We start from the raw sequence: 27,835 nt of genomic DNA on the forward strand, positions 1-27,835 counted from the left end.
AAGTTTGTTGTTTTGAAGCTGGTTTTGAAAAAAAGAGAAGGAAAAAAAAGACAAAGAGATTTCATCTAGAGATAATATGCTAAAAGTGGTTATCAGAGAGGCCTAGAAAAACATATTATTAAGTAAAGGGTAGTAGAGTTTACAGTAATAAGACTGGAGGTTAACAACATAATGAAGTTTGGCCAGACAGGTGAGCAGGAGTCCTTTCACTACATGGCATATGTATCATTCCTGCCTCCTGGAAAAGATATTCTATACACACTACGTTTTTCTTGTGAGGATATGTGGATAATATTAGTTTATCCTTAAACTTTTTTGATGTGTCTGTATACTGTCCTTCCTTAATTATACTCTATTTTTAATTATGTTTTATTTATTAAAAAAAATCATTAATATATAGCAGGTCTAACATTGCATAAAATCCCTGTTAGAGTAATATATTAGACTATGAAATCTGCCACACAAAACTAGGATAAAGACCTTAGTTTGCTATTTCAAAAATGTGGCCAGCTACAATTCACAAGCCACAGCAAAAGAAAACCGATGCTGAAAATTGGCACATTGAGATATTCTCACTGTTCAAGTCCAATTATCTCCTTGGTAACAAGTTCTTTCATTCATTACATATTGTATTGTCAGAATAAACCATGTAATAGTGCTGTATCTGGGTCTGTACTGCTCCTGAAAATATGGAATATGGAAGCATAAATATGCAACCTGCTAACCAGTTTCTTATGCTTGCTGGAAAATTAAAATATCCCTGTGAATCCAGATCTGCCAGATGACATTACTCTTCATTCTCATGTGTACTTTCCTGTTAGATACAAGTCACCAGAAGTTAATGGGCTCTAAGCTATTCACTGACTGGTAAAAGAAAAGACTCTACCGGGCCACGTTTTAAAATCCACTTCTCACAAACAGATTACAATTTCACCACGCCTATAACCTCATTCAACTGAATGTTTTATATATTTCATGCTTTTATAAAAGTTGAGTGGACTTTACCTGAAGCACAGGTGAAATTTGCTAAAGTGATTTACATACCACTTCAGGCTCATCTTATGTGGTTGCAGCTCTGTGTGCTGAAGATATATCTTGATGTTGTTGATTTTTTGTGACTGATTCCAGTTTAACTGTTATTAAGATAATGGTTGCTGGGGGCTGAGAGTGGAAGAGGCCATTCATTCAATAATTATCATATCTAGCGTCAAGGAAACTGCTATGTGTGAAAAAGAACAAGGCAAAGCTAGGTTATTACAGCCTTGCGTACGCTGCTATCTGTTTCGGGCCAAGATCCAAAAGCATTTCAAGGTCTAAAACAGCATCCAGAGATTTCAGCTGGGATAGAAGCCCATTTCGCTTTATTGCCCAAGCACATAGGAAGAGATGTTCTGCCACCAAAGACTTTTTAGTGTTGCTAAAACAGCAGAGAAAAAGGAGATGTGATGGAAAGATGAAGGCAACTGGGACTGGAACATGGCTTGTATATGGCTTTGTTATGGCATCTCTTGTCAAGTCATGGAAGCAGTGAAAGAGAATACCTGAGTATTCACCTCTTGACTGATTCCTTCTGGATCTTCAGGGGATCTGACGTACTGTTTCTTGGGCCAAGGAATAATATCATATAGTGCTAGTACAGTTAGAAACCAAGAAAAATGTAGTATAAGAATGATGGCCACAGCTCCCTTGTGTAGGAGAGAGTATTACCATTTGTAGCAGGAGCTACATACCTTTTATGTTAGAGCCTGTCAGCCTGCTTACATCCTGCTTGCGAAGTTATTGTTATTAACTTGGCATCTTCTGTCAGTCATTACCCTCAATTTCAATCCTCAGCTTTTCTTGGTAGTAGCAGAAGTGGGAGCCTTAAGACAGACAGAACTGCTGTGCATGAAGTAAGAAGTCTGCCCTCCTCTGATAAGAGCCAGTCGCCAGTGATGCTGCTGCTGCTGCTGCCAATGGCACTCCATTGTGTAGGCACTTAGTTATCGCAAAGTTATCAGTTTTTAGTTGGATATGGAAATAGTAAATTGGGAAAAGAGCCAAGGATGAGATACTAATATTATTAGGATTCACATAATGTCTAAAGGACCAAATATCTACATATCCCAGAGAAAGCAGTGTCCTCCAAAGTCATATGAAAAGTCAAAATCAGTGTGTATGTGATTCAAAACTGCTGATGGGATCTAACTGTATCAGCATCGTTGTATGGACTCGTGCATCTGATAATTTCATACAAAGCAGAGATTTCAGGGGGGCTCCTTTCATCTGTATTACGTCACAAAGGTGATGCTTGCTTGAGCCCCGCTGTACACAGTGCAGCTGACCCACATCTGGATTTACACTGGCAAGTACAGCAGTGTAGTTTTGTTCATAAGCACTCAAAAGTGTTCCTAGCCTGAAAGCTCTTCAGCTACATGTTATATGTCTATGTTGGCTGACAAATGCACACTCTGGAGTGTGTTAATGGTTACTTAGGAACAGTTGCACTTTCCTTAGCCAACTTCAGCTGGCATGTTGCCTGAACACAGAGATGTTCCCAATTGCAGGGAGTGACATAATTATGGGACAGTAGGTTCATGAAGAAGAGACATTATTATTGTATTAGACTCTTGAGAGGAAACTGCCACAATCAGCAATCTGATCTTGGACTCTCTGCCATTTTGGATATTTCTGGTTTATCATCTGACAAAAGGGAAAAAATAAAAAAAAATACACTAGCAGTGCTGCTTTTCTGCTAACCCTTTCCAAGTTTAACATCAATGGGCTTTGCTGCATTTTTTTTTTTTTTTCATAATGACATGAAGAGAAAAGAGTTTCTTACTTAGACATACTGGGAAAGTGTTTTCTCTTATCACAGAGCAAAAAAGCTGCAGCCTAAGCAACAGATCTAGAAAGGTCTGGGAAAAGTCTTTCACAACTGGACACTGAAGTAATTTCTCATGAGAAAAAAAAAAAGTTCAGTAATATCTTGTTTTCTTCTCATAGGTCCTGATTCCTGAAGTTCTCTGTTTCAGTGTTATGCATCCTGTCACATGGAGGAGAAGCATGAAAATCAATATTTGTGAAAGTGACTTGAGTGATCATTCAAATACTCTTCTCCATGTAATAGTAAGCATTGAAAGGATGCCAGAGGATGATCACACACTACCCATTGGAGTCTGTTAGATAAGAAACCTCTGATTCTGAGAAGAGGGAGGTTTTCATTCCCCCAGGGAATGATAATGCCACTTAAAATATCCCTATATTTCTGAGCTTTGAGCTAGCTGCTGTCCTCTGTAATTTCAGAGGTATTTTAGGATTACTAGTGTTGAATTTGGAAAGAACTTGAGGGTTTTAATACAAATATTAACGTCAAAAGAGAATTACAGATATGCATATTACAGGGTGTTTTCACAAGATTCTGATACTAGAAGCTAAACAGAAATTAAAGTACTTCCAAGAGGAATTTGAGTAGGGAATAGGGATTTTCCCAGCCCTATCAAAAGTTTATGAAATCTGTTTGATGTGTGATTTTGAGGAGGACGGAGAGCTCCATGTCTAAGTTTTGAAATAGACACTCAAGTAGGACACTATTAACTGTCCACAGCGACTTTTAAACAGAGGTGGACCCTGTCTCCCACCATTAAATCATGGCAAAATTCTGATTCATAAAAAATACTGCATATCCACAGTGGGGTTTAATGCTAGGGCTGTAAAATCTAGGAAGTTGGAAATTTGATCAATTTATAAGGTTTTTTTTTTTGTTGGCCTAGCTAAACACTGATAGTTCCTACTAAATTAAAGGCATTAACAGAGTTGGTCCTGATGAGACTGAGGCTATGCTCTGAATCTGACAAGAATGGAGATTTTTCCCTTTGCTAGTGAAGCTGCTTTATTCCACATAGTCTTGTCCCCCTTAAATCAGCATTTTTCCTGCAAAATACTGACATTGCTCCAGCATTCCTTTAGGTTCACTGGCAATGGAGCTGCAGTGTAGGTCTTAGCAGCTGACAATGTTTTAAATACAAGGCACTTGTATTTAAAGTGCCTTGTATTTATCAAGGCAAATCTAGACTTTTAAACCCACCTTTATTACTAATTTTTTTTTCTATGCAGGTTCTTTCTGCTGGTGTGATAGGTCGGGGCTTTTCTTTCCTTTGGAGCTTTTTTATACATTTTATGTATGTTTGTGTATTTATCTGTTTAGGAATGTGGAAAACTTATTTGACTGAACTTTGTTCCAAAGTGACTGTAGCATGTATCATCTTTTGCAAGTTAGAGGTATCATAAAAGACAGAGACTGCCCAAGGGCACCTATAATGAGATGGACATGAGGGTAAAAGAACAGAGACACTTAGGAAATCTGGCTTCATGAGTTCTCTTCCTCATGAAATTATTATTATTGTTGTTGTTGTTGTTGTTGTTGTTGTTGTTGTTGTTAAATGTGGTCTCCTAAGGGCTGGAAATCCAGTGCTCTTTAAGTTACAGCCTTTGGTATGACAAATGTGTTTAAAAAGAAAAATATGGTGAGAGATTACATCCCCTGAAGCTGGGGATATTTCTTACAGCATTTCTTCTTCCCAGCTCATTATCTGTATGGTGCATTGTCCCTGTGCTGTGTTTCCCATAGAGAGTTAAAAAAGTGATAAACAAATAGATCTCAATTTAGCAGCAGATCCTTCTGGGAGAATATTTGTAAAGCTGGAATTTTTGCGTCTTCAAAATTTCCTGGTGATTTTATATCTGAATATTTTTCAGATATGAAAGTCTTTTCATATCAGCTTGACAGGAAGCAGTGCATACCACACTACTGCAAAGTACCTAGAGTTTAAAATGAGAGATGAACAACCTGGCTTAGCAGGGAATGCAGGAAGAATTGGTTCAGCCCTCCAGCCAAATCTCAAACCAACCCCAAACTAATTTGTGTCTGGCTGAATGTTGTCTTTGAATATTATTTGTTCCAGGGTTCCCTGGAGAAAGAAGATAGCAGTGAATTTTGAGCTGCCTCTTATGTAGGGAAGCCCCATAACTCATGAGATTTGAAAAGAGCATCTGGTGAAAGCCCAGCAAGGGGTTGAAAAGGATGCATAAAAGACAGAAATAGGGCCCAAGTTACTCAGAAGTTGTTTATCCTGTCTGCTAAAATGTCTCTTTGGCTGTTTCTCTGAGTCATGCCATGATAATAACAATACTCTGCACTATTACAAGAGTGGTTGGTGAGAGAAGAGAAAAAGTAAGGTAGTTCCCTTTGCTCTAAGGCACCCTCAGCGAGTAATACATACGAGTCTTCACATTCAATTCCAACTGTCTTCAATAAAAGGATTGTTTATTTGCCACAGGGTAGAAAAACAAAGGTAAACCAAAGAAGAAATAATCAGAAAATAAAAGTTAAGCAGACTGTAAGCACAATAGACCAGATTACTTCAGGGATACATTTGACCCAGCTAAATATATTATCGCAAAAAAAGCAGTCAGGCTGGTCATGAAAGCTGACATCTTAAAACTCGTTTAGTGTCTAAAGTTAGGCACCTAAATCTAGATTGTGAGTGCTTTAAAAAAGAAAAAAAAAAAAACAAAAAATGAATCTTTCCTAAGGTGGTCACATTTCTGCAGTTCTTATAAATATGAGCAGTACCTGAGGGGAACTGTGTTTTGCACCTTTACAATTCAAGAGCTCCACTTGAGACAATCCAGCTCAGAGATGTAGTGAAACTTCGGGGCATAGTGTCACTTTGGGACCTCGCTTCCCTGCCTTCCTACCCCTGGAGATGCAATAAAAATTCAGTAAAAGACACAAGCAACCAGCTTTGTAGCTGTGTTTATTCCTAATTTGCAATATTTTCGCCTTTATGTAGTAAACTCTCCCGTCTCTTCTAGCTCCTGCCATCTTACTTTTCTAAACTTCCTAGCTTCTCTGTGGGAGTGTGGAAGTGGGCCGTGTCCAAGCAAGGATTGTGAAATATAAGCGGTCCTCTCCTTTTCACTTACGATATACTCTTTCTTTAAGTTTCTGGAGAAAAAGCTTTCAATTCCAGACTTCAATTCCTCTTGTGGAAGAGATTCAACTGCCATAGTTCAGAACCAAAAAGTTGTACAGTATTTATACTTCCATTTGATTTCAGTGGGAAATTAGGGAGGTGAAGAAGAGTTAGGAATATTTTCATGGACCTAGAGATGGTGCTCAGTAATGCAATACATCTCTCCCAGTCAATCAGATAGAAGTTGGTTTTGCTATAACAAAAAAAAAAAACCCTTTTCTACTGTAAAATTATCTTAGCAGATACCATGGAAGCTGCGTGATCTGACCCATGTTTTTTGAACACTGTAAAGCACATTTTTGTCTCATTATTTCACATTCAGTTTTGGTTTACTCTCTATTTGTATTGTTTACAACATTAATAATTTGTGTTTAATCACAGTTTAATTCCAGTCCATTTCCATTGTATAAACTGGTCCTCCAGGTGTTCACATAAAATCCCCTTAGTGTATTTTCTCTCAGCATATCTTGGGATACAATATCCCATTAATATGAAAATGGAAATAACTGTATTCCTAGGCAGGTGAAGTGTTGCATAGCGTAACTGCCGTGCTACTAAATTTTAACACTCAGATTTTCTTATGCAATATAATTCATATCAGAAATGCAGGACAGTGACTGTCACACATGGTATGTGCTGTAGTTTTTTTAAAGTTTTAGCAAAAATCAATCTAGCTGCATGATCTGTTTGAGCAGGAACTCCCTCCCCCACCACTTCCATATGTTCCAAATTAACTGCTGCATTCATATGAGCAAAATGGAGCTGGAAATAGAAACTGGAGCCCAGATCCTCCTTTGGTATAAACTAGTACAGTTACACTGAAGCTAAAGGGCATGGGTTGATGTAAACAAGTGAGGATATGGCCCTTAAAATTTTGCTTATTTCATTGTCTTAGCCACTAACGGAAGAACATCTCTGCTTTGCAGAACACAGGCCCATTGTTTTAAAAGATGGAAAAAAGGGTGTCCCCTTTGGAAGTGCTGTGCTGTACATCTTCTGAAAAATTCTTGGTAGAAAATTTAAGAAACCTTAAGTCATTATTTTTTAAGATCTTTATATTCTTTCACAGTATTGTTAAGCTTTCTCAAGCTAGAATATTAACTATAGAAAATGAGGAATCTCAGCTTTCTTTATCAAAGTGTGATTGAGTTAAAGACACCATGCTGAAGCAACAGGGAAACCCGGAGAGAGCTCTGAAGGTTGGGAACAGCCAGAAGGGATTTATTTACGAAAGGCAAATTGTGCTTGACTAGACTGAATGCCCAATCAAACCAGGACATGGGCTCTGTGGCTAAGCAGAGAGCAATGGTTGTTTGCCTCAAATTTAACAAAGCTTTTGCTAAAGTACAAAAGCTCTTGCAGAGTACTCACATAGCTTCATTGAGGAGATAAGGACTGGATGTGTAGTAGTGGTTAATGACTGGAAGTCCAACTGGCAGCAGTCTGATGTTCCTGGGAGGCTGACACTGTGGCTGATCCTGTTCATCATCTTCATCAACAGCCTGGGTGATGGGCTAGCATGAATGACTCCTCTGCAAGGCTGTGGATGGCACCAGTCTGGAGGATGCAGCTGTCATGCTGGATGGGAGGGATGCTGGGGAGGGACCTCAGCAGGGTGGATGAAAGGACAGAGAGGAGTCTCGTGAAGTTCATCAAAAGCAAAGGTAAATTCCTGTACCTGGGATGGAATAACCCCATGCATGGACATCATCTGGGGTTGACTGGGGAAGCAGCAGTTTTCTGGAACGGGACCTTGCAGTCCTGGTAGTCAGTTAAACATGCCAGCATGTCCTTATGGGGAAGAAAGCTAACCACATCCTGGGCTGCGTTAGCAAGAATATATCCAGCAGGTTAAACAAAGTGATTTTCCCTTCTGCTCAGTATTCACAAGCCACACTTGGTTTACTGTGTCTGGTTTAGGGGCACCTAAAAGGAGTTGTTGACAAACTGGAAAGAGTCCAGAGGAAGGCTGCCAAGACACTGAGGAGATTGGAGGATGTGATGTACAAGGAAAGTCTAAGTTTTTCTCTGTGTGTGTCTAGTTGCTGTCTTCCATTACCTGAGGAAAGGTTATAGGGAAGCTCAGAGACAGACTCTTCTCTGATGTGCACAAAAAGAGGATGAGGAACAGCAGTTACAAGTTGCAGAAAGAAAAATCCTTACTAAAAAATTCTCAACACAAAGGGTGTTGAGACAGGTTCACATGCATAAAGGTATATTAGAAAGGTCCATCCACAGCTGATGGTGTACACCAATTCTGATTATGAAAGCTACTTTTTTGGGAAAACTATAAGGAGGAGAAACACACAGAAACATGGTAGAGGGGAAACTGCTTATGGGCTAGCTGGGAAGGGAAGTGATGAGGGTCCCCAGAGGAGCATCCTCCCTGCATATTGTCTCGTAGTAACTTTCCCACAGGATTCCCTCACAGTAACTTTCCCACAGTAACCCTATAGTTTCCAAGAGACCTTGCTCAAACTCCTCACTGGTTGTTCCCACTGAGGAACATTAGTGCTGGCTGGAGCACACTTTGATGAGCGGCAGGTGCTGTGCACTGTTCGGTAGCTGAGCTTTGTGCATGCACATTGTTGGTCCCCTAATGTAATCTAAACACTACAGCTGAAAGAAAAGGGGGAGAAGGGGAGAAAGAAAGAGTGATTGTCACACTAACAGAAGTCACTTCCTGTGAGAACCCCCCACAACAACACTATTGGTGTTTGCAGGGGCAAGAGAAACAGCATGAAGAAACAGCATGAGAGCAATGAAGGAATGATACCATGGCAGAGGATCTCGAAAACACTGTTCTGGCAGCTTGGGTGAGCTTTTGTGCAAAGCTGGGCATGAAAAGCCAGTCTACAAGCCAGTCTACAGCGCTGCAGGCAGATGACCCTTTACAAGTCAACAGTCTATGGCATCTAAGGCACCATGCAGTGAGGCTTAGGGGAAGAATCCTTCACCAAGAGAGTGGTTTGGCATTGGAACAGGAGCCCAGAGATGCTGTGAAATCTCCTTTGGAGACACCCAGAGCTTAACTGGACAAGGTCCTGAGCAACCTGACCAGCACTTGAAAGTAGCCTTGCTCTGAGTGCAGGCTGGGACTAGGTCATGCCCAGAATCATTTCCAACTTAAATTTCCCTATGATTATCTGTAAATAGTGCTGCATACCATCAACATTCTAAATGTATTTCAAATGTGGTGACTGAAGGCTTAGAATCTTGTCTAAAAATTCCTGTAATGGGACAAGACAGAGCTCATGTCCCACTGAACATATTTTGATTTGCATAGAAAGATGATTAAAAAAAAAGATTATTTTAATTGACATGATTTTTATAGGGACTTCATCTTTTTTACTCTCTTTGGATTGTGATTTATGAAAAATTTAAAAGATGATTCAAACATAAGTACCAAACACACTGAAGGTTTTGCAGCTATATTTGACTCAATAGTGACTTCAAGGAAAACTATAATAATGAAGCTTTCTTAATGTCATGAAATATCTTTAATAATACTATTCATAAAAATAAAAGTGTTTACTGCTCGAGCTAAATGCCTCCCCAACATTAAAAAATCATCCACACATATCAGTTCTTCTATTTTCTTCCCCAGGCTTTCCAATAAATATTCTTGGAGAGATCATCTTTGCTTACGTTTATAAAAGGGAATAGGAACAGGTGAGTGCATTTATTCATTCTATGCATCTTCAGGGAGTTATATAAATTAAATCTGAATTCTTTCTATTTACTATAAATCAGAGTTCAGATAAATGAGGTCCTGTCCATATTCTAGGTAAATTCAGTCAATCCATGTTAGGATCAAATTTAAAAACAGCTTCCAGCACAGTGACCAGCCACTGTGTAACATAGCCAGCTACATTACAAAACAGTTTTGTTAGAGTTACAGTTCCTAACTAGCATTTGAGAACTGTGGGGATAGTGAGACTGATGTCATTCCTGTATGGGTGAATGGACTAAAAAACTTGAGTGAGCTGGAAAGTTGGGATGGTGTTATATTTCTAGTCTATATCAGATGCTGGGGAAATTCCTATGCAGTGCTAGATCCAGCTGTTGAGAAAACTGAATACATATTTTGCCTATTTAAAGCAAAATTTTCATCTTGGCAGTGCAGCCTTAAAGAAAATGTGTCTTTTTTTCTCTCTCTCTTTTTTTTTTTTTTTCTTTTTTTTTTTTTTTTCTTTTTGGCTGATTAGCTCCATGGACAGTTGAATGACTGATGGTTACAGACCATTCAAAAAATTATCAGAACCACACCGTTTACTAGTGGAGGGAATTATTCTGTGCAAGTATTTATTTACAAGATACAGCATGGCAGTGGTGGTCCCTACATATAAATGCAAATCCAGAACAAACCATGGGAGATCAAGATTATGCTTCTTCCGTATTTAGAAGTTAGCCAGGAGGACAGTGCCATTCACTCTGATGGAAATTCAGCTGTGTACCTTTGCCTGGGAGAATAGAGAAGGAAGTCTTTTAAGGTACTTTTGGAGATGTGTAGGCTAATCCTTAGGTCTAGATATGCAAGGGTTAGCCCTATCTACTTCTGAAGTTACCAACAAGCCTTCTTAATTTTTTTTAATTTTATGATTTGATTATACTTATTCTACTTATTGAACCAACAAAACTTTATGGAAAGGAAAACCAAAACAAGAACTTGTGAATGTCTAATCCTAGGTTCAGGGATGGGAAATGGGTAGTAAAGACATCTAAGCTGTTTTTCTTTTCCATTGTGTCTCTTGGTCTTCTGTAAATTAAACTAGAATGGACTATTTCATTGGGCAGTAGTTCACAAAATGCAACCGTCAGCCCACCTGCAATATGCCTGAACACACTGGAAGAGTATCGTGGTGTCTGTTACACCTTCTTCATACCACTTTGGAAGAACACAGAAGTTCCCAGATATTGGGGTCCTGCCATTAGAGCAGGTTTCCAGCAGCCAGTTGAGCACGTCTCTGTATCTGTGAAATAAGGACATTGAACAATGTGAAGTTGGTCTACTCAAGTTGCGTTAACCTTGTAAATAAGTATGAGATGCTATGGATGGTATGCTTGAGTTCCATACAGACTGAACAACATTATGTAAAAAGAAAGTCAGAAAAGGAACTATATTTACAGCATTTTATCTTTGCACATCACTTCCTTGCTTATTCCCTTGTTCCTTTGCTGCTTGTATTGGAAACAGTAAGGGCACATAAGAGACTGAGGAAAGATAGATCATTGCTCTATGTGTAGCTCTGGTGCTGGCAGTGGAAACCATGACAGTGCTGGTCACATCTTCCTGGTGTGTTTTGAGGGATGCTGTGCAGCCACCCTTAAGAACAGGCTGTCTGTATGAACAGCAAGTCTGCAAGTGAGGTCTTACGTACAAGAGAAAGTTTTCTTCATCAAACTCAGTCAGCCTGAACATGCCATTTGGTTCAGTAAGCCACCCAGTGGTTTAGCACTCATACCACCACGTATGCCTAGCCAGCTGGTCTGTTAGGCCACTGCTTGCTCAGGCGATGGAAGAGAAGGTTGGAGGGAATCTGAGAAGATCATTTAGTTCTGGCCCATCTCCTTGATCTAACCATCCTTATACTGAATACTAGAAGTCTGCCCTGACTATCCAATTTTTTACTGTGAAATGATGCAAAATTGGGGTGCTGTACTTACTGCTGGACGATTTCTTGCTTACTGCCCAGTCTGCCATCAACCATGCACTGCTGGATCTGTTGCAGTAACATTGGAGGAACCAAAAATGCAGGAACTGCCTGACAGTCATATTTTCCCCTGCTTTCTTCATTGTGGAGATCAAGAGAGGACTAGCTAATGTATTCTATTGTTAATTTGCCTTTGTAAGATATTGTTCCCTGAGCCTTGAGATAGAAGGGTATATCTTCTGCTAATCCAATCCTCTAGAGGCATTTTAGTAGCTAATCTGGCTGAATCAAATTGTTCCTGCTGCATATGATTAATTTTGGGCCAGTTTAATTTTTATTAGTCATGGGTTTCAGTCACCTACAGTTGCATGACTATAATTGCCCTTGAGCACGTGGAATTTCTTTGAAGATTTGATCTGAAAATACATTGGGGTAGCCCCGCCTCCACTTCACCTATCTGTGTACTGCTAATCATATCGTGCCTAGATTTACACCCTCTTAAATATAGGTTGATAAAATAAAACCTTTACAGACAAAATTGGTGAGTCAATTTGCCTTCCTAATTGTGGGATTTCTCAAGTGAATTTAGTGCTTTAGAATGTGGTGCCTATGGCACCCATGAAAGGATTAGTTTATGAAGGCCAAGCTCTTAGAAACAACCCAACAATAGTGCCTTATCCTCGGGATCACTTATCAGTCAATGGGAGTTTGTTCTCAGGAGGGCCAGAGCCAATGGGTAAACTCCTGTTTATGCTAGCTGAGGAACTCTGTCTCAATGTTTGGATAAATTATCACTTTGTATCCTGCTGGAGGTAGAGTAGTACGGGGAGCTTAGAGGGGTCTTCAGCTTTTGCTCGTGCAGCTTTGAGTCGGCTCGCTCCTGCCTATGCCACGGAATAAATTTGTTTTCACACGGAGATGCGTTGCCTTATCTTGTGCTTCCCCCTTTCCACTCTTCCAGATGTACCAATGAAGCTAGGGCATTCCTGAGAAATGCATGGGTCTTATGGGACCTCGAAAACCTGGGACTTCACAATGTGGAAGGCAATAATGGCTCTAATGAATGCCAGCAGGGATAATGATTTTTCTGTTGTGGACAGTGGAGAGAAAGTGCCAACTCACTTAATAGAGGTAATGGTACCATTTTTTTGCCAGTGCCAGCCAGGGCTGGTTTGTAACTAAAGACCTGGAAAGGTTCCTGGTACCATTACACCACCCACAGGCACCCAGCTGGCTTTTTAGGGACTGGATTTCTGCATCTCATGGTGAACATTAGGTCCTAGATAGCCATACTTGATTGGCATGACTTGAAGAACTGCTTCTTGTTTAACAAATATAGTGTAAGAAGAAATGAAGGGAAAGCCACACTATCTCCTCTAATAACATTCGCTCCTTACTAAAATCCCATAGAGGTGTAGCAGACATTGGTGGTATTAATATTATGTGACTTAGCTGATGCTAAGAAGCATTTGGGAAAACTTTGACTGACTGCTTCATGCAGTTGCTAATGAGGATATCTCACTTACAGGGATATGGCAGAGTAAAGAGGTTTATTTCTCAGTATGCTATCACCCTGCCTGAGAGATGAGAGAAATATTCAAGCAAATGGGAGACGTGAGGGGTTGTGAATCTCTGGTCTGCCTCAGCCCTGATGACATGAGGCAGCTAACAATGGTCTCCTTTCCACCTAACAGTGGTGATGCTGTGAGCTGTGGGGTGTATGTTTTTGCATGGAGGTGAACAGACAGAAGCAACAGGAGAGAACACAGCCAAGGGCCACTTTCCTAGGCAGAATTCAATGAGAGATGACTTGAGACATCCAGGGGGACTCCTTGTGTAAAACACTCCCCCCCAGATGAAAGCATAGAAGAACTGTTTTAGAGACACCAAAAGTTTCAGGATATAGCTCTGCCTACCTCTGAGGAAGTGACTTGTCACCCTTGTCACCCTTGAGACTTCTGGCTGACATACCCTTCTTCCATTAGCCACCTACTTTTCTGTGGCTTCTCTGGGAGGAAATAGTTCTGCTTTTGTCAAAGCACAGGAAAAGGGATTTATTTATTTGTTTAGATGTTTTTCTGGGCTGTGTTTTTTTCCCTCTGACAATGGAGGTGGCTGGAATGTGTGAACACAGATAATGTGGACAGATTGATCTGCACTAAATGAATCTTGTGACAGCTTCTGTGAGAAACCTATTTGAAATGTCTTTATTATTTTACAACAGAACTTCAGCCACAGGATTTTACTGAGAATACAGTGGATCCAATAAACTTTGGATTCCAAAATAGATATGGTCACTATGAAATCACATGCATTAAATTTTCAGATTTATTTCCAACTTGGAGTGTGTTTGCATGTATACAAATCTAAATAGCATGTTTCACTTAATGCAACTCACATTGTCATTGTGGGAAGTAATGTGACACCATGTTTAGTCCTGTTGAAGGTAATGAAGCTTTCTATGGACTACTCAACATGGTCAAAACTGTTTTCAACTTAATTTAATGCTGAATAGAAATCATTGTTTGGAATGTATGCTTTTCAGTGTACCCTTTTCATGTACAACTCTCTCAACTGTTTTGAAAAACAGTGGTAAATACTGTCTTTAGGGATCTACATTTTTATATCCAAACAAATAAAACAATGGAAACCCAGCTGTAAACTTCAGGGTTAAAACATTTCTGCATTTCTGGTCATGCCCTTTGTGGTATCTTTCAGAAGGAGGGTAAACATAACTGGAAACCCATAAGTACAGTTTATATGCATTTTAAATGGGCTGAGCTAAGGTTCAGTTTAATTGGAAAGAGTCCTGAATGCAAAGCAAAACCTTCCCACACTGTAGAAATCCATATGTTAAAATACTTCATTTTTTTTTAGAATTTCACAGCGTTATAGCCAAGAGTTGCTAGAACAAAGTCCCTGTGCTGTCCTGTTTTGAAAATAAACAAATTGACAAATCCGTTCTTTGTGCCACAGCTACCAGTTCCTTGGTATATTTGCAAATGCAGAAACATAAAGCTGAATAATCTGCTTCTCTCAAGACTGCACATTAGGCAATTAAGGGGGTATGTTTGCAGGCAGGCACGCTGGGCATTAGGCACACAACTATTAACAATAATAAGAATTGGGCATTTAATTCCCTTCATAGGGATGAAAATGTATCTCTGCTGTTTAATGCAAGCCAGCGTAGTATTATGTGATAAACATGGATCAATAGAAAAGGATTTTTAAATTTAGAATGCCATTCCTCTACCACAGAACTGGCAACAGAGACTGTTTCCCAGTAATAGAACCAGTCTACCTCTGCTGAGACAGGAGCAAAGTTATCTGAGGAAGCAGCAACAATGTCATTTATTTTAATGAGCCTTGTTCTCCAACAAATGCTGTTTCCGGACTCTCGGGAAGGTTCCAGTAATGCTATAAAAAATGAAAAAGAGCCCTATCAAATGCTTGAGCATGTCTGTATTTATATCAGCCCAGATCATGGGACATAGCAGGGCTCTACATTCAGGCAGTAGCAGAGTCATCTAACCAGGTATGTCAGGGATTGTTACAATGTCTATCCCTGGATATTCAGCTTTTTAGCTCAGCTGATAAACCCATCGTTGTGTATTCTTAGGTGATTCATCTGCTTGCTGAACACTAAAAACTGCAAACTTCTCCACATGGATACTAAAAAACCCTGGTACTTTTAGGACATTTGGGTTTCATTATCCTCAGCCCTCTCCATGGTATTTTGCTATACACCCTTTTGCCTTGCCAGTCCTTGTCCTGATTGCCCAGGGGGAAAACCCAACAAACTGGCTTTGCTGTAGGGTTTGCCAGTGTGAGTCCGGGGAGAAAACCAAGCTAAAACCAGCACACAGGCTACATTTACTTTCAGCTTGTCTTTCAGCAGTCTGGCAAATTCAAATTCAATGGGAAACAATTTCTAAACACGAACATTATTGAATTGCAGAAGCTATATTTAGGTCCATCTCTTAATGCCAAAATTATTAGACTTTACCAGGAAAAATACATTACCAACTAGAAACATATTAGCACTACTTGTATTAAATGGAGTAACTGTATTTTAATGCACGTTTGCCTAATTCTGAAGATCCAGTGTTTACTTCTGACCTGAGAACGTTGTATTTTGATGTTTTACAAGTATTTTCTTAATCAGGTAATCACTCAATCTGTGTTAGACATGTATTTCTGTTAAGGGAATGCTCTTGCCCATTTTTTCCCTTGCCTGTGCTGCTTCTTTCTTCATGCTAGTGTAAGTGCTATGGTGAGGGAGAACTTGTTCAAGAAACTGATCTGGGGAAAAATACCATGCAGAAAAAGATGAGGGAAGTTTAGAGAATGTAAACATTTGGAAGCAGAAGAAAAATTATGCAATGGTATGGAACCAGTATAAGCATGTGGTGAAAATTTAATGTTCTTTTAGCAGGCATGTTTTTTTGAGCATGCTAGTTGGAGTTTCATTTACAGCAACGAGTTATCATGCCTTGTCAGATACAAAGCTGTGGGTTTATTATAGATTAACTCATGACATTTTTAACTTTCCTGAGGCAATTTTGAAATGTAAGTAAGTGTAAAAGCCCAGAAAATGTTTGTTCCATGAAGTGATAATTGATAAAAAAGGGTTTGATGAGTCAAAGAAGTTATGGACATTTCACTGGGGATTAAACCCTATTCATAAAGAAACTTCATGCTAGCTAATTGGGGTTGTCGTGCTTTATGATTCAGAAAGAGTGGGCAATGCTTGTAGCAGTGTGAAATGGAACTTGAGCTCAGCAACAAAATCTTTTCTTCCTGTACACCAGCAACAACTCATTCCTGATGCCTCTAAGGAAGAAGAATCTTAAACTGGAAAAAAAATCAGAAAGGCACAGACTTTTCATGCAAAGTCTGCATAGTATTTTTCTGGACTTCTCTTTTAGAATAAACCATCTAAGATAAAGCATCATTGCATTGAAGAATTCTGCGGTAAAGATGGCTATCGGTTGCCCTTTCACCTTGTCACTTCTATATTCTGAGCTTCAAGAGAAGGTGATAAAATATCTTGCTGGCAAAAATGCTACATTATATGTGTTTTTTCATGGTTAAATTCTATCTTATATATGAAAGGCTTGCTAAATATTAAGTCCCAGTTCCACATGAGATGAAGCCTTTATATGCTGTTGTGGTGTAGATTTGTAAAAGGTCAAGATAAAGTATTCCGAGTCTAGTTTCAATGTATATTCTGTGGACAGAAAGGAGAAAAAAACTTATATTAATATTTTTTTTTTATTAAAAGCATATCTTTATTTGGCAATCTCAGCCTGTAAAATTCTCTGAGATAGACTACTATCCAAGGTCAAGCTAAGGTTATCTGTGTAGTATTGGCAGTTTATGCTGTGTCACCCTTTCCTGTGCTTTTTAGATAAACCCAGTGAGTACTCAATAAACAATTTCAAATATGTAGAATAGAATACCAATCCCTTTGAAATCAGTGGAAGGTTTCTCAGACAAAGTACCAAGGCAGTTAAGATATTACAAGGGATAAACAAAAACCACTTAATTGTTCAGATATCTATTAAGGGTCAATGTCTTAATGCAGAAGCATAAAGAGAGGTTTTTTTCCATCAGAGGCAGTGCTACCAAGGTGAGGTGTCTGGTCAGGTGTATCAGAGGACACAGAGTATAAAACACGGATCTGGTTGAAAACGGATGTCCATGGCTCACTACTGGCAATGTATCTACTGCTATGACACTACTCAGAGGAGTGAAGGAGCCCAAGCTGTTGTTCTGAATGGACACTTATCTTTGACACTGAGGAACTGGTTGGTGTAAGCTTGTTAGAGCCACAAAAAGAAGGGAATTATCCTTCAAAAACAAAGAACCGATCAGATTCTTCAAATGCTGTGAGTCTAAAAATGAATCTCTTACCCAATCCTGCAAATAGTCTTGCCTAATTTTATAATTGCTCTAAATTAGACTAGCCACATGCTTACTGCTAAACTCAAATCTGTCTGCAGGATCTAACATATGTTAAATCATGTGTCTGATTCCCTGCAACCTATTCTGTAACTCAAAAACGCACCAAAAAGCTGTCCTGTAGTTTCTACTTATCTACTGACAATTGAAAATAAATCGTGACTGTGTTGCTGAAATTTTTGTGACCCAGGAACATTTTCCAAGAAATGTGTTTGTACAAAAACCCACAAAACCCCAAAAGGAGGGGAAATCTGTGTTTTCAGTGAATATTTTACTCTTCTGAAAAAGGCAAGAGCTGTAATGAAAATCACTTTGCTCACCACAGAAATACATCCTCCATTCACCTCTGAATAACTATTTTTGGAAGTTCCTTGTTATAGCTGTAATTGACAGACTGTGAAGAGTCACTTCTTTTGAACATGTTGAACCTTAGTAATTCCTTTTTTTGATTTTGTGAAAATACAAAATTAAGTGTGATTATTTAAGTATGTACTCCGTTTGGAAGGAAGTGGTTTATAGCATATTGAAGGTAAGAAATAAAATTCAGGTCACACTTTTGAAGGACTGTCCGGATTTCTTTACAGATAACTGATTTCAGCATGTAATATCAGACACTCAGTTAATTTGCAACTTGAATTTTTACTCGTGGCTTCTTGACTCAAGCAGCTTTGTTTTTCCTGGATACAGTCGCACAACGCTTGGTTTCTTTACAAGTGAGTGGGGAAAGCTCTGTTATGATGCTGATGTAAAACCCAAGTGAAATTCCTTGTAAACCATCTAGTGTAGGCAGGCTTACCAGCTACCTCTTTTCTTTCCTATGAGTTACTGTCTGCATCAGGCTAAAATGACTGGTAACTCAGAAAAACCTCAGACCTCCATTAATTCCAAACTTAGCCATTGTGTAGCCCTTGATTTGGTGAGTGTTAACTTCCCATGCTGCCCTTTAATTGACCTCAACATTGGACTTCTGGAGCAGACACTGATAAGGGGTGAATGACAGTTCAGCTGCACGCAAGCTCTGAGCTAGGTGACTGAGTTGCCCTGACCTTGCGTATCACCTTCTCTACTTGGGTGATGCTGCGGGCTGTGACCTTTATGCTGAGGGTGCTGAGCTAAAAGCACCAAGCCTGCCTCTTTCAGTGCCTGGGTATGCTTCCAAATGTCAGTACTTTTATAAAGGTGGGTAGTAGAATCACTCTTTTGACATGTCCAACGGGAAAAAGAGTAAAACAACCCCAAACAACCTAGGAAAAAACTGCTGCTTTTTAAAATAGAGCAAAGTTCCACCGAGTGTACTCCACTGCAGAGTCATGCGGTGTCAACGCTTACCCTCCCATAATCAGTTGTTAGCTATCATCTCCCTACTTTGGTAGTTACTTCTCACCTTCTTAATCAAATTGTCATAAATAGGTCAGGAATTCTTGCTACCGGTTTTATTCAACAACACCTCTTTATCTCTTACTTGTCCTAAGTCCTATCTAATTTTCTCTTACTTTTCCATGTGCCCTGTCCTCATGACAATCACTTCTGTTTGATTACTGCTGCAAGGCCCCGATTGCAATTCTTCACTTGATGAGAGAGTTCCGGGATTTGAGGGATTAGGGTTGTATTCCAAATTCTGCCAAAACCATCCTGACCTCAGACAGTGCATTCTGAAGACACATCCTGATACTTTTAGTCATGCAGAATATTCATCTATTCCAGGAGGAAAGAGTAAGCAGGAATCAAGAAAATTAATCCCAAAATTATTTTCTGTATTACCTGGCAGATTTCAACGGTTACAGTCCACAAACATTTTTTATTTGAGTTTACCTCTGATAAGATAGTGCTTCTCTTGTGGGGGACTGAAGGTATATCTCTGTTAATGATTGTGCAATGGTCCATAGCAAGCTTTTCTAGAATGTGATTGCTCTCTGACACTCTTCTGATAAGTGCGAATAGACTATTAACAGTTTTAGTCCATTAACAATGGACCATGTTGTTTTGATTTCCTTATTTAATCATGGCTTGGTTTTCACATATTGTGTGTATTACAATAGGATTTATTGTATACCCTTACTAAAACCAGTGGTTTATAGTTGTAGGATTATATGGAATAATTGTGGCATTCCCTGCCTCACCATGGGAATTCAGCTGTCTTTCCCTACGGGCTAAAAGAGGATGATTTTTCTACTGGTTAATGTACAAGCCTGGGAATTAGGGAGTCCAGCTTTTATTCCCAGCTGTGTCAGTGATTTACTTAGGGATTTCTCAGCACCTCAGTTTTACTAAAGTAATGATGTTACTTACCTTTTGATAGGAGTGCTAAGAAAATCCCTGGATTGTTTGCTGCTTCAGTGAAAGATGAGGTTGCTCCACACTTAATGAGGGCAGATTATCATTTAACTAATACAGCAAGCAATAGCTGGAGACATCATGCTCCTACAGAAAGTTAAACTTGAGTCTTGATGTTTAGCATTGTGCATAAACTGAGTATTGCTATCGTCCCAGTCCTACTGGGTGCTGCCTTCCTGGGTTAAATGGGTGTATTGGAGGCTGCTGTGGCAATCTGAACACCTGAGGCTATGGGGCCGTATGCAGCATCTGATGTTCTTTGAATCTTTCTCAAATTTCCAAGCCGTTTGAAATCTTCTCATTGTTTTTATCCCTTTCTCTCCTTACATGCATAAGTATACAAACATACACACACAGACACTCAACACAATACACTGTTAACTTCTCTGTCCTCTTTGTCCAGACTGGCAAAAAAAACCCCAGCAACAAAACCCAAAACCAAGAAAAACCCAACAACTGAGGAACAAGGAAGGTTTTTTAAAAGATATTCCCTTTGTAGATAAATTGTTCTAAGGGATTAGACATTACAAGGCACATTTGGTTTCATTCAGGAATCATATGGTGAAGCTAACTAGTTCTTAATTTTTTTTATTCAACACCCTCTATGCATATTATCATTATGCCAAGAGTAGGTGTACAAATCTTCCTCCTCTATAGTGAGAGTGCTTAGGTATATAATCATATTAAGATGACTAAGGAAAGAAGACAGCTCTCAAGTGTTTGGAAAATGCTTTTAGATTTCAGGAGCTGTTAATCCTATATATATGAATATACATGCATAATATGGATGCATACATATATATATCTGTACACATGCATATAACCATAGTCCCTTCTCCCCTCCCTCCATACACCAAAAAGACACCTTAGAGTGTCCCTTTCACAAGCTATTTTATTTCACAAAGCATTCATATCTCCAAACGACCAAATTTAATGAACATAACCTAGTCCATTCACAAGGTACAATGAAGTAAGTATCAGACCAATTAATTAATCAAGCTAGTAACAGGTTATGTCTACAGTGCTTCACTGTGTATATTCACAGCACAAACCATTGCTTCTGCTGTTCCATCTTTGTTATTTTATTTTTTGCTTTCTACCCTGCAGCAGTAGCAGCAGCTCTGATTGCAACAACCAATAGACATGGTTGGCAGGGTGAAATGTAAAATAACAAAACCTACAGTCTGGCTAGCTTTGTGGATAATATGCTGCAACAACCATTTCCTGCCCATGGCTGTGTCAGCTGAGCCATCCACAGTCCATTTTTTCATTGCTGTTATTTTTTTCAGTGTCTATGAAATCAGGAATGGGACACAGCATGCTTGGAATTTGGCCAGTATCCTGTTGGGTTAGTAGAATGGAAAGAAAATAAAAAGTACACTGACCCAATTTCTTTGACTAAATATACTGGGCCATAACAGCAAAAGCTATGGATGTGTTTATTCTTTAAATCATTCTTCAGATGAAATGGCTTAGGACAATACATTACAAATGGAGCTGGAGATCAGGGAGTGAAGCCTTCTCACCAGGGTCACCATTAACTTCAAATGGCTCTTTACATCACAGGTCTCAAAGATTTAAAAGTAGGCTTCATTTTTTCTTTCTGTTGTTTTTCTACCTGATTTCATCCACTGAAAGTTTCTGTCCATTTTTTGATACCTGTTTTAATTAGAGGACATCTTTGTTCTTTTTTAAAAAATCAGTCAGGTTTTTTTTTTTTTCCTTTACATGAAAAGTACCTACATTAAGGATTTGGGAAGACTGTGCCCCTTGGTCTCTGGTGTGAGCAGACTCCATCTAGTTGCATCTGGAAGTGAGGAGAAACATAATAGCACAATCAGTTAGTTTTTCAAATGCAAAGTGGAGGATGCACTTAAAACCTGATAATCATCTAAACGGAACAGCTTGTGCCTACCTTCGGGTCCCCCACACCTGTGCTATTCACCATGCCATCCCAGGCAATGTGCTCTTCCAGCCAGGAGTGTGCCAAGGGGTCGGCTGCTCTATTCTTGGATCTGTGTCCCAAGAAAGACCAAACAAACCCTGCGATCTCTGTCTCAGGTTCCTCATTCATAAAATGGGGACAATGATCTGCCTCTGTCTTTGCAGAACACCTGGATATAGCTGAATGCAAAGTGGAAGGACACAAGGGGAGCTAAGCAGAAGTGTTCTCAAGTGCCATATGGCCAGCCAGGTTGCCAGCGTTCAGAGCTAAAGAAGCCAGAGTAAGTTATAACTCCACTATCAAAAAAAAATCCCCCAACAAACCCAAAACCAAAACCCAAGCCCAAATAACAAATAAAGAGTTAATTTAGTGTTAATAAACAAAACACATTTTAGAAATCTCGGCCAAATAAATGTTCCCTCACAGCTCCCCACCTGCTTGTACTGGCAGAATAATATTAGTACCTGCAGTATGCTCCCCCTCCCATACATCCTGGCTTTTTTCTTCAGACCTACAACACAAGGTCCTTGTCTTATTGCCCTCCTGCTTTTCAGTTTTCCTTTCCATAGATACACCTAGAAAGTTTAAAAATTGTAGAAAGAATTACATACTTGGAGGGAACAAGAGAAAAATATAGCTATGTCTGTGAGTTTGTATTTGACTTGGGCCTGAGCTTTTGCCTAATTCAGAGATCATTCAAGTGGAATCCTCATGTTTTTTTTGGCAGCCTCTGTCCTCAGCTTTGAAACCCTCTGCCATGGGGAGCAGAGTGACCAGACCTGAAGAGAGAGGAGAGGGATTGAATACCTGAGTGAGGGCAAGAAGGACATTTTGATGAAACTCATAGTTGTATCTGTCCAGGAGAGTTTTCCTTTCTAATATGACAATGAGTGAGTGTGAGCCAAGTTGCTTTAAGGTATCCTGCTTGTTCTTGGCGGAGGGGTGAGGAAGAGCGGTCTCTCCAAAATGACGTCTTGGGGAGTTCTGTGGACAAAAGCCCAGGCTAAGCCATGTGTTGGTATTACTCCAAGGATCCCGAAAGCATGAAAACAGGAATTCCAGGATCTCAGCAGTTTATCGGTTGAACCCTAGCTGTCCCTCAGGGCAAGGGTCCTCCATGCAGTGGTTTTACAGGCAACATCTCTTTAATAGAACACCGCTGTTAGCAGGGGCTGGGTGAGCAGAGCTAACAGTACACTGGTACAAGGCCTGGGCACTGGTTTCAGGCAAACACTGTTATTTTGTACATTTTTATTTCAAATGAGAGGTTTCATTGTACATGAACCCCCAACTAAAGTCTATTCCTCGTAAGAACTGACAGAAGTAAAACTAGGCAAAGGAAAGCAGATGGCTGAAACATGTTGTTGGAAAAAATCAATAGTCCCACTTCTGATGCATCGATATTTGGGTGTGGACACGTTTATTGATGTTTAAATGTCAGCTGGGCCCAATTTGCAGCATTTCAAAGCTGCCTTTGTGTTTTGAATTCAGCTGGACTGAAGGTCAGAAGTTTTACTAAGTATTCAACTCCAGCGATACACTTTACAAACATTCATTTTTATTTGAAAAGATGTTCTTTTATCTTGTTCCATTGGTAGTAGTCAAGGTGGAAGAACATAGAGCAGGCATAAGTTGAAAGCTTGGTCAAAGGACAACAGTTGCTTATGTTATCTTGACCCTAAAGCTCCCATCATCGGTCCTGAAACACTAGATAGCTGCAAGTCTGAATTTTTCCGGTGTAGAATCATATCATATCAAGTTCTTTTTTGTCCAAATCTGTAAAGATACTGTGGCCAATAAAACTCTTCACTGAGTTGGTTGTTTTTGATGTGTCTTTTGTAGTAGGAAGAAGACTATGAGGCTATTTAATATCAGTAGCACAGAAAGGGAGAACATGAAAGACATGTATTTCCTTTTTTAATGCTATATATTTAAATTACCAGAACTTCAGTTACTACAATGTGGCAAAGTCTCTTTAATACTAACAGAAATGTGCATTTAAACTGAAGAGTTAGTTATGCACCTCAAAATGCAGTAGAAACAATAGCAACATAAAATTATATAGATAAAAATATCAGTGTTTCAATCAATAGAATAGATTGGTTTTTAAATTAATTTAAAGATGTTGTTTCACTACTTTGATATAGTTACTGAACAATATTTTGGATATGCAGAAATAATAATTCAGTTGTCCATTTCACAAATCTGAGCACAATATTCCCTCCTTTACATATAGGAGGCACTTCATGAAGTAGTAACTGAAGTTTAAACAAAAAGGATATAAACAGGACTTTGCTAGATAAATGCAAAGTTTTAAACCTATTTAACAGAAGCAGATGTCAGACAGAATACTGTGGAAAAATTTTGCTGGGCACAAGTGGTGGCATTTGCTATGTGCTTTTCAAAGGAGCAAAAGACTACATGAACAAGACTAGTCAATATGGGGAAGTCAGCCTTCAGAGCTGTTAATAGGCTAGAGTTCCCTTGAAATTAGTAGGACTGGAGGGTGTTCAGAGTTTTTCAAGAGAGTTGCATTTATTTTCATTTTGGATACATTACATATTAAGAATGACAGATATGTGGCAAGATAAAGTACTGAAATGTTACTTTAAGATCTGAACTGCTAAGATAGAACAATGCTTGTCACATTTAAAAAAGGCTTCAAAGGAAAATCTTAAATAGTTAAGGGAGACACCAGAAGGAAACAAAATAGCTGAGCTTCATTAAAAAAAAAGCAAAAAAGCCACCTATATTTATAGCTGTAAAACAACAAATCTTCAGAACTTTGTGAGTAATAAAGGACAAGAATTATCTCAAAATCCCAGGCAGAAAAGTTAATTTGAAAGTGTGCTTTTTGTAAAGAAAATCTCAGATACGCTTGTGTTAGGAGACACATTCAAGGAAAACATTCCCAGCTTGCATGGCACAGCCAGAATAGGTTGTCCAGAAGATCAGAATTGGTCACAGTTATGAAATCATTCAGACATGCTTGTCCAAAAGTTGTGTCAACAGGATTGTGGTTAGGAATCAAGGAGGCAAGCAGTTTAAAAAAAAACCAACCAAACAAACAAAAACCTACCAAAAAACCCAGCTTCAAACCCCCTTGTAACAGGAAAAAAAAAAAAAAAAAAAGGAATTTAAAAGCCACTGTAAGGTTTGGTATCTTGATATTAGAATACTAGAGAAAAAGTTCAGCATGTTCAAATACTGTTTAAAAAAAAAGATGCAGGGATGGAAATATACCATGAGATACCCTCTCTGGAAGAAAGCCTGGTCCTTCAAAGATTCTTCAGTGCTACTGTGAATCCTTCAGTGGGGAAGTTGTAGTTTATTTATGAGCCTCCAAGAATTGAAAGGTTGTGCCAGGTTTTACTTGTGTATTTTACAATTAATTAGAAAGTACAAAGGACTTCCTTGTCCTCGTTCATTCTGGGTAAGAGGAAAGAATAATTATATAGAGCCCCGAAGAACCAAAACAAAAGAAAACAGAATCAATTTTATGGCCATGTGCCACATTCATATCCAACCTTAGAGGCATGTTATGTCTTTAATATTATTAAAGAAAACTTCATTCACAAAGACCATTTTGACTTTCTTGGAATGACATTTTACTTGCAGAGATTATTAGTGGTTGGTTGGCTTTCTTGTTTGTTTGTTTGCATTAGAGGAGTTTGTTAAAGCATATTGACTTAAAACAAAAGTCACCTTGGTATCAGCTGCAATAGTCCCACAAATGGTGCTTAGATTTGCAGCACTAACTGGCAGTGTGACCTGCTGTTTTTTGAAGGCATTTGAAGGTTAAAGTTGAATGTATCCTTAACACGAAGCTGCTTCTTAGTCTTAGCTATTCGAAATGTAACATTCTCTGTGAATTTTCCCCCCGTATTTAAAACCCAATCTCTTTCCCTACCCCAATATTCCTGTTAGGTTTTGTGATTAACAGCCCATAGCTTGGAGTTTATGACTGTAGAGGTCCCCCGTAGCACAGGAGTCTCTGGATTGCCCCTTGCTCCATGTGTGCTCTCCACTCTGTGGGTAAAGGGGAGACTTCATCCACCAGGGTTATCTCAACAGTATCTTCCACAAACACATCTCTTCCTTAAGAAAGAAACTACCTTTTCAGCTATCTTAACTTTGTCTAGACAGCAAATGCAGCCATGTTTTATGTAGGTGATTTAGCTACCCCGCCTGACTAAGCTAGAGCAAATGTGATTCCCAAAGATTTTCTCTTTATCCTGTGTTTGTCTTTCTAACTTGTGTGGCTGCTTATCTATGCTTGTACCTGGGAAACCTAGGAAACTCTAAGCAGCTATCCCACGCCACTAGTTGCATGCCAATCATCTCAGCAGGGATATACTAGTGGTAAAATGAGACTTTGGGGAGTCTAATGAGTAACGTGCAGTGCAGAAGATGCATTTTTCTTCATTTTCCATTTGAGAAGTTCTTACTGTTTCTTCATGTGATACAGTTTAATCTGCTGGTTGTAACTTATACAACAACAAAGTGTTTTTACAGCTCAGAATAGGTGTTTTTCTGCCTTCTTATTAATCTAAAGAAATAAGTATCTTGATGAGAGTGACCTTCATTATACCTCAGACCTGATCATTGCTCCCTGTGGGCTCCATTACCACAGTGAAAGCAATAGACAAAGTTCATTCAATAATTAGAAGGACTGGAGTTGTTCTGGTCTGGAAACCTGACACCCCTGCTGTGCTGAATGGCAGTGTACAGATGAGGGATTCAAGAGCTAAGACAGCAAACTAAATTAAGGCTGCCTAAGGTCTGCCTTGTGCATTAACTTGCAAACAAGGTGGGGGCACAACAAAAAATGAGTGATCCTTTTCTTTAGTAGTAAATCATTTCCAGTTAGGATGTGTTCAAACAGGTAGATGTGAGCTCTCAAGTGTGATTCGAACCTATGGTAACATGAGATGAATCCTCTGTGTAATAAAAAATATTGGTTTGTGTCCACTGACAGGTCTAGTACTTACCCAGCAAATTTTGCTGTATTTTTCTGTGCAACTATCTGTTTAGAAAAGAGATTGTACATAAGAAATTAATATAATATGAAATATGTATAAATATATATATATTTGCATACACATGTGCACATAAATATGTATGTGTGCACGTCTGAACTAATCAGTTCATAGCAAGAGTACTTAATACACGGAGAAAATCTTTCACTGTTAAATTCATGTGTTCAACAGCATTGCCCTTCTATGTTTACCACCTGCACCTGCCCTGAAGGGCCATCTGGAAGCGCAGTCTACAGACAGCCTGTCCCATACTACCTAGACATAGCCCAGGTCGGGACCCAGGGCAGCTCTCATGGTACAGAGTGGACATCCACAGAGTTTGTCTGAGTACGTCTCAGAAGGACTGCATTAAGCTTGGATTTTCTAAGAAACTTAAAGCCATATATAGATATTCTGAAGAACTGGAGGCCAAATATGAGTGAAGATGCTTAAAATAGGACTTTGGTGAACTTCATGTAATGCTGACCTGCTAGTGGGTAACACAGCCCACCTCTAGCTGTGATGTGGGATGAATGGTAGTGGTGGGCTTTGTGGCTTCTGTGGCCTTTCACAACATCGACCAGTTATGGCATCTGGCCAACGCACAATCCCCAAACCAGGAAGAGTTACTGCATGTGGAGGTGCTCTTGCTGCACACAAATCCTTAACAGCCATACAGGGCACTTCCCAAAATGTGACTGAGGTAATTTCGGCGTCAAAACGTGTTTTTAAGCATCCCACTTCCCCAGAGAGTATATTAACAACAATCCTTGGTTAGGTGGCCTTGGGAAGGGGGGGTGGGAAGGTGTGGCTGCTTTTCATCTCCCCATGTGAAGCAGTGCCACTGTGCAGAGGGGAATCTCAGATTACTGCATCAACCTTTCTAGCTTTTTGAGTCAGATT

General features: G+C 39.3%; 1 long non-coding RNA gene across 1 annotated transcript; it reads right to left on the reverse strand.

Annotated features, from left to right (window-relative positions):
• Positions 1 to 10,328: 10,328 nt before the first annotated feature.
• Positions 10,329 to 26,893, reverse strand: LOC113476844. The gene is made up of 4 exons (XR_003397794.1): positions 25,158 to 26,893; positions 21,713 to 21,776; positions 10,844 to 10,990; positions 10,329 to 10,480 (listed from the first exon to the last, which is right to left on the reverse strand). It is a non-coding gene; the product is annotated as an uncharacterized LOC113476844 (long non-coding RNA).
• Positions 26,894 to 27,835: the final 942 nt, after the last annotated feature.

The sequence above is a fragment of the Athene cunicularia genome (genome assembly GCF_003259725.1).
Source record: "Athene cunicularia isolate RWA chromosome 2 unlocalized genomic scaffold, athCun1 chr2_part1, whole genome shotgun sequence".
Taxonomy (NCBI): domain Eukaryota; kingdom Metazoa; phylum Chordata; class Aves; order Strigiformes; family Strigidae; genus Athene; species Athene cunicularia.